The sequence below is a fragment of the Octodon degus genome, unplaced genomic scaffold (assembly GCF_000260255.1).
Source record: "Octodon degus isolate 3935 unplaced genomic scaffold, OctDeg1.0 scaffold00088, whole genome shotgun sequence".
Classification (NCBI taxonomy): domain Eukaryota; kingdom Metazoa; phylum Chordata; class Mammalia; order Rodentia; family Octodontidae; genus Octodon; species Octodon degus.
In genome coordinates this window covers 8,646,495-8,657,880 of record NW_004524664.1, presented here as the reverse complement: position 1 = coordinate 8,657,880, position 11,386 = coordinate 8,646,495, and the positions used below count along the sequence as shown (strand labels likewise).

The 11,386-nt window shown below is 37.0% G+C and overlaps 2 pseudogenes; both read right to left on the bottom strand.

The window, feature by feature from the left end:
* Positions 1-2,610: 2,610 nt before the first annotated feature.
* Positions 2,611-3,080, bottom strand: LOC101580249 (annotated as a pseudogene).
* Positions 3,081-8,586: 5,506 nt separating this feature from the next.
* On the bottom strand, positions 8,587-9,635 carry LOC101579863 (annotated as a pseudogene).
* Between the last annotated feature and the right edge of the window lie 1,751 nt (positions 9,636-11,386).

Here is an 11,386-nt window from a genome sequence, read left to right as displayed (position 1 = left end):
GCATTAAACAAAACAAAGGTCAAGTTCAGGGATCTTGTATTAGTTATATGTAGACATAGGATGTTTCTCCAGAACAATTTGCTTTGCCTTTAACACATTTTGGAGTTATTTTATTTCTTCAGTGGTAAAACTTCTAGGCAGCTGTAATCATTTTTTAAATATCTAAAGCACAGAGCATGGAAAGAAGACCATCTAAATGCATTTAGAAACACACACATTCTCATCCACAAGTTAAAAGTCTGGTCAAAATTTCAGAAGACCATTGTTAATTTTCTGTACTATTTTTGCACATTTTTTAAAACAAATAGTGAAACAAGCTGGACTAAATTTTACTGAATTAATCTAATAAATATTTCTAATATCTCCCTAAAATGACATTTTGAATTCAAATAAATTGCCAAATTTACTTTTTTAATAGGAAAAATATATTGTTTGTTGAGTTCCAATATTCTCAGAGTCACAGAGGCTTAGTCATCACTTAGTTCCACTAAATATCAATGATTACACATAAATGATGCAATGATCAAAAAATATAATCAAATGTAGAAGATGAAAGAAGAAACCTTATTATACAGATTTAATGCAATTCCTGTCAAAATGCCATTAAAATACCTCACAGATCTAGAGAAAACATTCCTAGATTTTATTTGAAATCAGAAAAGACTTTGAATTACAAAGGTAATCCTCGCCAATTACAAAGGCGAGACAAGAAGGCATTATAATCCCAGACTTGAAAATATACTATAAAGGTACTGTGACAACATTAGCATGGTACTGGCAGAAAACAAAAACCAAAACAAAACAAAAACCAGACATGAGGATCAATGGAACAGATTATGAGATGAAGATACAACTACAAACACTCAGCCACCTTATCTTTGACAAATGGGCCAAACATGTTCTCTGCAAGCAAGACAGCCTCTTTAACAAATGGTGTTGGAAAAACTAGCTCTTCCCATGATGAAAACTAAAACTAGATCCAGGTCTATCACCATGCACTAAAATAATGTCAAAATGGATGAAAGATCTAAACATTACAACAGAAACACAAAATCTACTAGAAGAGAAAGTAGGTAGAGATCTTGAAGGCATGGGGCAGATAGAGTGTTCATGAACAAAACCCAAACTGCATGGGAAATACTTCAAAGAATCAAAATATAGGACCTCATCTTATTGTGAAGTTTCTGCATTTGAAAAGAAATCACCAACAGAGTGAAAAGACAAATGAGGAGAAATTTTTAACCAATAATCACTCACTCAAAAGTCTTCTATCAGGGCTGGCCAGATAGCTCAGTGAATTAAAATGCCTGCTTAACCAGAGGAAGGGACCAGGTTTGTGCTGTGCTGGCCCCACCCCCCGGGCATGCTGAATCAGGGATTGAAACTGGGTGTGGTGGCACATGCCTGTAATCTCAATACTTGGGTGGCTGAAAACAGGAGGATCACTACAAGTTCTATCTGTGTAGCGAAACCCTGTAGACCCTGTACTACACACATTAAACAAGTATTCTATCTAGAATATATAAAGAACTAAAAAAAAAAAAATCAGGCCCTTAAAATTCAAAGTCCCAATCCAAAAAAGGGCATCTGAGATGAACACACATTTCTTAGAGGAAGAAATAGAAATGACAAATAGATACATGAAGAAATGTTCCACAGTACTGGTCATTTGAGAAATGCAAATTAAAACAATGTTAAGATACCATCTCACCCCAGAAAGAATGGCTGTCATAAAGAAATCAACTAATAAATGCTGGACAGGCTGTGTGGAAAAAGGAACCCTTCTCGACTGCTGATGGAAATGCAGACGTGCAATTACAATGGAATCAGTGTAGAGACTCCTCAGAAAGCTAGGATTGGAAGTTCCATTTAACACACCTATTCCCCTTCTGGGTTTTTTTTTTCCCAAAAGAACTGAAAACATCATGCCACAGTGATATATTTGTAACCATGTTTATAGGAGCACAATTTGTTATAGCAAAATCTTGTGAAAAAAATCAAAATGTCCATCACCTGAGAAATGGATAAAAAGTCTGTGGCACTTTTATACAATAGAGTTTTACTCAACTATAAAGAAAGACAAACTTGGGGTCTTTATAGGCAAATGAATGCAACTATAGGCTATATTCATATGTAAAATAAATCTGACCCATATCTGTAAACATCATATTGTTTTCCTAGTGTAAGAACTTGAAAAAATAAATAAAATCTGTAAAGAATAATAGATTAGTAAAATAGAAATAAAAGTAATAAATAATGAAAATGAAGGAAAGGAAAGAATGATAAAAAATTGAGGAAAAATCATGCTAGTATATACTCAGGATAGCTGTGATGATTGTAGTACTAATTTCAATCAGGTTTTTGAAAGTAGAAATCAATGTTTAAAATTTTCTCTTTTAGTTTATGATGATTATCCAAAAGCAAACCAAGATAGTAACCATTTCTCTTTCATTTTCCAAAGAGCTTTAATATTGGAAAACACTTCCAGAAGTCCAAATCAGATTCAAGGCCATGGCTAAACTTCTACAGGGAGATGGGGAGCTGGATTACAAAGGACAGTGGGCACTAATCTAGTCACATGTGCTTGTAGCAGGAGACACGACGTGGGTCTCAATAGAGGCTGGTCTTTTTCATGATGTGCAGGAATGCCTGCTTGTTGACCTTGCTGTCTCCATCTCGGTTGGCTTCATCAGTCATTTCCTGAAGCTCCTCATCAGCGTGGTTCTCGCCCAGCTCCTTGGCCACGCACTTCAGATTTCTGAATGACATTGTTCTGGTCTCATCATCATCAAAGAGCGTGAAAGCTTTCAGGGTTTTTTCCTTGGTATCTTTCTCAGACATTTTCTGAGTCATCATGGTCAAAAAGTCACTGATGTTCATTTTGCCTGTCCTCTCCTTATCAATTTCGCTTATGATTTTCTTGATTTCTTCTTTCTTGATTTCAAAGCCTGGGCTCTCATTGCCACCTTTAGTTCCTTTACAATGATGGTCCCAATCCCGTCTGCATCAAAGAGATCAAAACCTTCCTGGGTTTCCTGTTTCTGCTCTTCAGTCAGCTCTGGCTTAGTACTAATCCTTTTTTTTTTTTTTCAGAGCACTTGACACCATGTTTGTCATTGCAGCCAGACTCCTGCCATTATTAATATTTAACATAAAAAGAATTTCTGGGAGCCACCTTAAAATAATGAACAATATAATAAAAAAACTATCCAAATGTTTAATACCTGTAATGTCAGAAAAAGTTGTCACTTTCCTTTGAGTGCTCTAAAGGATAATAATTTGGGCTTCAGGAAGAACAACTGGCAAAACTTAATGAATATTAGAGTCAAATGAATAGCTCATTAATGTGAAGGCAACATTTGGCCAACAGGTCTGGACTAGAATCCTAGAAGATTCGGTGTAATAGCACTCCGGGTGATTCTAATGAGAGACACAGGCAAGAGCACCAGAATGACAGCACCTGTTCTTGAAACACATGACAGGTGTTGTATGTAAGATGGACTTTGGAAATTGAGAGGCTTTCTTTTCCACTTGAAGAAAAACAGTTCAGAATGCAAACTAGGTATGACGATGTTAGAGGAATAACCATATATCTGCTCTAATTGCTTGTTTTAAAGAAATCATTTGAAAATTTCACTTTTTCACTCTCCTAACTAAAAAAATTGCTTCCAATGTATTCTGCGCTGGACAGTAACAAATCATTATGTCACCAACCTGTGAACTTCCTAACCTCCCGGCATACTTAACAAATGTAATTTCTTCAGTATTTTAAAAATAGATGTTGGGTGACATTAAGACTAAACTACCTGACAGAGAGCTAGAATGCAGCCCCTCTCCACTGCTCATTAAATTTAAAGAATAAGTTGTAACAGCAGGCAAGTTGGCTGTAGGATTTGTATATCATGAAAATGGAGGGACTTGTTAAGGATGTGTCCTAGAAGGAAGGCCCTGTTTACCCTCAAATTTTCCCTTCTAAATCCAATATACTCTGTAGAAATGTACTTTCAGTCTTTGGACAGAAATAGATTTAACCAAAATTATGTCCCAATAACAAATGAACATATGTATCATCCAGTGCTATTTACTGATTTTTTTTTTTTATATGGAAAATTAGTTTCCATGGGAGGCGATGCACGGTGCTCGCACAAGGACATCGCCTGTCAGGTACAGCCTTAAACCAGACACATCAACCTGTGCTCGGGACTCATCATGAACCCAAATATTTTAACTTGACCTTTTACCTACTGATGAGAAATCCTAGCCCTCAGATTGATTGGACAATGTGAACAGGCTCTCCAGGCGACTCTGATACATAGTAAAAGTTAATCACTGTGGAAATGGATGCATCTTGAGACCATAATGTTACGCAAAATAAATCAGACACAAGAGCATAATTTCACATGATTTCTCTTCTATGGGAAACCCAAATTATAAATAAATGGAGAACAAAAGACAATGGGAAGTAGGGAGATAAATCTTTCAGAATTGGGAAGGAGATCAAGAGATGGAGAAAGGGAACAGAAAGGGAAAAGGGATATACATAAAGAAATAAGGATGCATTATACATGTGCACCAACTCCATGTAAAGAATGTAAACATGTACTGCAAACATACACTTATAAAACTATAGATCTGAATGGTATTAATTTGGAATTTTCCCATCCTAAGTGTCTGTAGGTTGCCACAGTCTGGATTTTGTCTGACTCAAGATTTGTGCTCCTGCTTGGCACTCGGATGCTGTCTTAGTTACTCTTCTTTCATTGCTGCGACAGATAACAGACACAAAATGAAGGAAAGAAAGGTTTATTTAGCTCACAGTTACTGGAGGTCTCATAGTTTAAAACAGCTTGAATTACATAGCAAGACCGCAGAGCCTTCTTTGCTCAGGAGAGAGGGTCAGTGCCTCTGTCTTCATCAAACATCTCTCTGCGTGAGGTGTCCTCAATCATGGACACCACCGTCATGCACTACAGGGTCTGGAGGAGAGGCTGGGGCACTGCGACTTCCAGGATGACTAGCTTTACACCTCCAAGAGACTGCAGGCCTGGCGGGGAGGGGGCAGAGTGCTGTCTGCTAGTTTAATTGTTCACATGTCTCTGGCCTGGCCCCTCCAGCCCTGCCCTGGCCCCCTTGCCCCACCCTTCAAGCCACTTGCTGCTCTTCTAACCAGGTCTGCCCCATGACTTACATGAGGCTTTTTTTTTTTCAAAGTTTTATTGATAAACAGATAGCAATGAGACAGTTTCAAATCAAATTGGAAGTACAGTTTCAACAAATAATACACTGAATATATTCTTCTTAGTGGTTAATTGCTGTACAAGATGAGGACTTGTGATCCTATTTACAAACACCATTAGAACAAATCATTCTATTCATTAAGAGAATGCAGGCTTTGAGGGGCCAACTAGACACAAACCATAACAGTTGCCTTCTGCCTTCTGCTATCCAGTTTTAAGTGAAAAGGACATTTTTTTTTAAAAAAATGTTACTGTGTCTCAGCCTTATATTTTCCAGAGTAGCCCTATTATAGTGATTGCTATCTTTAACAAAATTTCTCCTTTAATTTCTCATGTTTGTGTCTTTGAAAATTATATTATCCTTTTCTAAAATTTACTTTACCCTCCTCTTTCATATAAAAATCCTCCATGGCAGTTAAATTCTATTGCTGTATTGAAGTACAGTCCAACATAACTTGTTGTGTCTCTTTTCTGAACTACTTATGGTAAGAAAACATTACACTCAGTGACATGTGAAACTTCTTTAAATGAGGGCACTGCATCTTCTGTTTGAAGCTTCTAATACAGGGTTTTGTCCACAATAGGTTTTTGTGGACAAAATAAGATTTTGAATTATTCACTTATTCACTAGTCTACTGAACAGAATTAAGGCATCAAGCCATGGTAGATACCAACTGTTTTTATTTTGTTTATTTTTATTTTTATTTTTAATTTAATTTAATTTTATTTTTTGGAGAACCTGGGATTGAACTCAGGCCCTTGTGCTTGACAGGGAAGCGCTTATTCCACTGAGCCATCTCCCCGGCACCATCAACTGTTTTTTAAAGAGAATTTGCTTACCATTCTAGGACAGGTATGATCTTTATTAGAAATGGGCTTGAATAGAGAAGTAGAGTATGTGTTCAGTGAGCTATATCAGAATACTACTGAAATTGTGTTACCAGCAATATTAATGTTGTAGTGAGGGTTTGCTAGGAATGGATGTAGGACACTTCAATTATAGGATTATTTTAACATTCACCCAAAGAGTAAAATACAGAAGAATACAAAAGTTCTGGCACACTAGAGACCTGCAGAATCCAGCTGAGGTTCTGGGTCTGGAGGAGTCTAGCTTAAGACTTTGAGTCAATGGTGATGTCCTCCACAAATCCAGCTGAAGGCTTAGAGCCCATGACAGTGTCTCATGCAAGTCTATAGCAAGGATCTGAACTAGGAAGGCCCATAGGCTAGTGGTGGAAGGTAAAAAGTCTGGGTCAGCAGGATAAACGCTGTGTCATCAGGCTGAAGAATCTTTATGGGAGACAGGAAGCAATGCTCAAGGTGCCAGAGCTCCTCTAAAGAGAATTGCAATTATCCTCAGCGATAGGGAGGACCCAAGCTCTTCCTATGACTATAACAACTGAATTCATGTTAGGAAAACCAGGGGAACAAGGTCCTCCAGGTGAATCAACAGCTCAACATCCTCTCCTCCAATTTTTCTTTTATACTGTTGACTATAATCATCATGTGGGCTTTCCACATCCAGCACCACACTGACTCAGTTCAGCTGTGTGTTACAAGTGGACCTTCAGTTAATCCACCATGATCATCGAGGACAAAGTGACCTCTAAAACATTCTCTCAGGCTTTCACAGAGAGCACATTGGCCAAGCAATGGCCATGACTCATCCACATGGCTGACACTGACAAATAATCTGAGGTACAGGATCACAGGATAAATCCTGAGGGGATTTCATTGACCTTATCAGACCCAAAAGCTGTAACTCTTGTTGTATAGGTCCTGCTTTACCTTGGTCTTAACCATCCAGCAGAAAAGTATAAAAACGAAATATAAGACGTAAAACCATGCTGTTATGTTGAGCTGTAGGGGACTCAGGTCAACAATTTCTGACATTGACAGTGAAGCGGAAGACCCAATACTATTATGGACTACTGAACTCTTTTAGATTGTTTTGCTGAGTTAACACATCTATAATATTCAAGTAACAGACCTTAACAAAAAAAGGGTATATAGATGAATGTCCATTTTGTATCTGTGTATTCAGAGTGGTTAGGATAGATATATAGTTACATTCTCTTAATGAATAGAGGGATTTGTTCTAATGGTGTTTGTAAATAGGATATCATGTCCGCATCTTGTACAGCAATTAACCACTGGGAGGAATGTATGCAATGTGTTAATTATTGAAACTGCTAATTTGATTTGAAACTGTCCATTGCTATTTGTTTATCAATAAAATTATGGAAACAGCTATAATGTAAATACTACTCCTCAGAATATAAGACTATTAAGTGCAAATGAGAAAAAAAACTAAAAACCAAAGTGACCTCTGAAAGGACTGACTAGAAGAATCCTGCACACAGCAGGAACTCTCCTTGAGGCATTCTGAACCCTCACTTAAAGGGAGAATAAACTCAGTATTGGTTACTTAGCTCTGCTTAGCATCTGGAGTCATTGAATACACATAAGTCTGTTGTGCCCCCAAAGATCTAGAAAATTGAGGTTCATATGGCTTTTAGGATGATTTCAACCTATTTTTCTTTAACTCTTGCAATCATGACATACATATTCAGTCAATGATGTGTGTAGGGAACAGCAATAGTGAACAAAACAGACAAAGACTGTTGTCTTATTCAGTTATAGTCTAGTTTCTCTTGTTATCCAGAGAAACACTGACTTTGTAACAGCACTTCTTTCATTGGCAAACTAAATGACTTGATGAACTGGACTGCTATGTTGCTCACTGAACACACTGCTCAGTGGAAGATGGCCCAGTAGGTCTATAAGACTCACTTCCTGGTGGGTGATGATATGCATTGGAGTGGATAATGGCATGCATTTTAACCTAAGTGACCCATATTAAATTCCTTTTTGTCTACATCATTGTTCTGATTGTCATAAATCTTTGATCTCATCAGCTTTAATTTAATGAATTATTTAAATGCTAGTAGCGCATATATAGGCCATAGAGAAATATGTATAGGTTTTCTTTTAAAGGGCCCACTTTTATGAGGCTGTCTTCAGAGTAGACCTTTTTGAAAGAACTGAAGCTTAATCCAGCCATCCCACTTGCCTTGCCACAATTCTTCTATCTCCACTTGAATTATGGACATTGACAACTGTGGTCTTACATCCAATTTTGTCCAGCAGTACATTTTTGGAGCATTTATGGTAGATGGATCTGCCTTAGTCTGATAACTTCTCTAAACACGCATTAAGTTCATTCATCTCTACATTTAAACAAACATGGTCCAACACAGTAAGACATATCTTCAACTCCAGGCCCATGTTCAAGCAGAGCCCTTTAAGAATAAAAGGTATCTTCATGTACCTTCTTTGACATTCACGTTTATCTTCTTTTCAGATTTTTCTGCTCTCTGTCCATTATTTCTGGCCTTACAAATCTCTTTGTACACAAAGAAAATCTCTTTGTACACAAAGCAGCTTCTTTATTCTTCTCTCTTGGTAAACACACATTCATCTTGTTTGGAAATTCAAAACTTATAATGAAACAACTTCTTCTACTAATTTGATATCACATGTATCATGTTCAAGATGTGCTGTCTCATCTTCTGCTCCTGACTCTTCAATAGGAGAAATGGAGCCATCATCATCTAAGTATTTGTATCTACGACTATCAAGGTCATCTTTTTCTAAATCCTCACCAACATTAGTTTGTTTCAATGATTCCTTAAGGTGGTGTTCATACTTCAGTTTTTCAATATAGTTAAAAAATCCTCTTGCAGCATCTTGCTCAAAACTTAAAATTTTCCTCCAAGGTAATGGTTTCCTTCCAACCTCAGATTGTAAAATTGGAAACATAGGACCTTTTTCTTTGATTTGTTTTTTTATCTATGTTTGATCTAGTGTTTCTCTTTCCTTTTGGTCTTCCTCTTGGTGTTAATTTTGGCTTATATTTCCTCTTCTTATGTTTCTTCTTTTTCTTGAATCCTTCAAAAATATCCTTCAAAGTCAATGGTCTTGGTTCTATGGATGAGTCACTTGATGAATCTGTGAATATTCTCTGGTACATGAATAAATTTCCTCACAGGTTTTCTTTGAGTCCATTTAGGTAAGGAAAGTACACATTGTGTTTTAAATAAGCTTCTACCTGATGAAGAGCTATCACTGGCATTACAACTTGCTACATCTAAACAGCCTAAAGGGCCAGCCAAATAGCTCAGCAGATTAAGGGGTGTGTGGTTCAGATCCCGTAGGCCTGCCTGCCGCTGAGACTGGGTACACCTGTAATCCTAGCTCTCGGGAGGCTGTAAACCGGTGGATCACTATGAGTCCGATCTAGTAGTGAGACCCTGTAGAGCCTTCCCTTTGATTTTCGATTTCTATAGCTGCATCAAATGTCATATAGTTAACAGGATCCATTCCTGATTTTTCCATCAATTTTTCTTTGTCTTAAAGAGTTTCTTCTACTGTGACACCTGAATATGTATAGTTTTGCACACCTAAAATAACTTCTTCTTGTGCAATAATTTCTCTTGAAAGAAATGCTTTCCCTTACATTATCTCATTTAATTAGAACTCCAACAATATGAAATGCATATTATTTACCTTTCATAGTTGTTAAAATGTTCAGCAAATCTTAATACTTGTTCCTATGACTCTCAAGTTCAACGTGGACCTTTGCTGAAGTAGTCACAGGTCAGCCTCAGTTCACCAGGACAGGTTGCCAGGAAGCAAAGCTTTTGTTCATAAACATCAAAATGATTTTGGGCTTATGGCTGGTCTTTAATTTCTTGGATTTATCAATGTAAAAAAAAAACTTGTCCCTTTTTTTAGCTGAAATATTTTTAAAAAATAATCGAGTGTTCAATTTTTGTCAGTAATTCTTTCACAAAAAGTTAATGAAAACCTCAAGACCTATGTAATGTTTTTAATATAGAAAAAAATCACCTTATTAAAATAAGATAGCTTGGTTTTCATGAGATACAGAAAATTAATGATATATAGAGTTTACAAAAGGCTATTCTGTGGAGTGTTAACTCTCCAACATTCAGAAAACAGCCACCCTACAGACCCCTGCCAAGGAACGCTAAACTCACTCTCACAAGTGTGTAACCTAATTAGGTCTTTAGACAGTCTCCTGAGGCAAGAGACTAACACTGTGCCAACCCTCAGTGCTGCTTTATTCACATTAAAAAAAAGAACTTTCAGTCCTTCAGGAATAACAATTTCAGTAAAGCAAGCAAATTCCAGGAAAAACCAATCAAGTTTTAAAGAATTTACATCCTTCCTTTTATAAATGATCCTCCTGGTTCCTTCTTTTTTAATCTTCCTTAAAGTTGGTTGGTTTTTTAATCTTCTTAAAACTGTCACTTCCCTCCTTTTCTCCCATTTTTGCCCAGGTAGAGTCATTTTGATATATTTGCAGCAGCCAAGAATCTACTGCTGAAGACGTATGTTCTAAATATTTTCATCGGATTCCATGCAACTCTGTAACCTGTAGGGACATTTTTCAGTGGTGCTGGATACTGTCTAGGGAATTCAAAAGTACTCCTTAAGGCACAAAATCCTCTGTGTTAAACCTAAAATAGTAATGTTCATTTCAATCATCTAGATTACAGCTGTAGAAATGTCCTACAGGTCAGATTTTCATCACTGATGACACTTCCATATCCATGCTTGCTTGAGGTTTTTAAGCCTTCTTAATGTGTTTTTCTTTAGCAAGCAACTAGTCTAACTCACCTGCTGTTCCTATGAACTAGAGCAGAAATATAGCTTGATGAAACTTAATAGCTGATCCTTGTTTAGAAATAATCTTCTCAATCAAGTTATTCCAGTGGTGCACCTGGTTTAGTCTGCATAGCTGCTCCAGGAAGAAAGCAGAAGGGCAATAAGATGGCAAGGCAGAGCCCGAGAAGGGGAAAGGTGGCCTTTGAGGGGTATTTGTGTTTTGGGTAGAAAAATAATAAGTTATTTGACCCAGGTTCCCTTCCCCAGATTGGTTTAAACTGGCTGATAACCCACTAAGCTCTCAAAGAAGACCAACACAGCTCACATCAGAAGATATAAAAATGAGTGAATAGTTGACTTCACACTGAAAGCTAGTACTGTGTAAATTACACATTTCTGTGTATATTGCCTCTTTAATGGCTGTAGTTCATTGTCATATTAATGTATTGTAGGGAGAA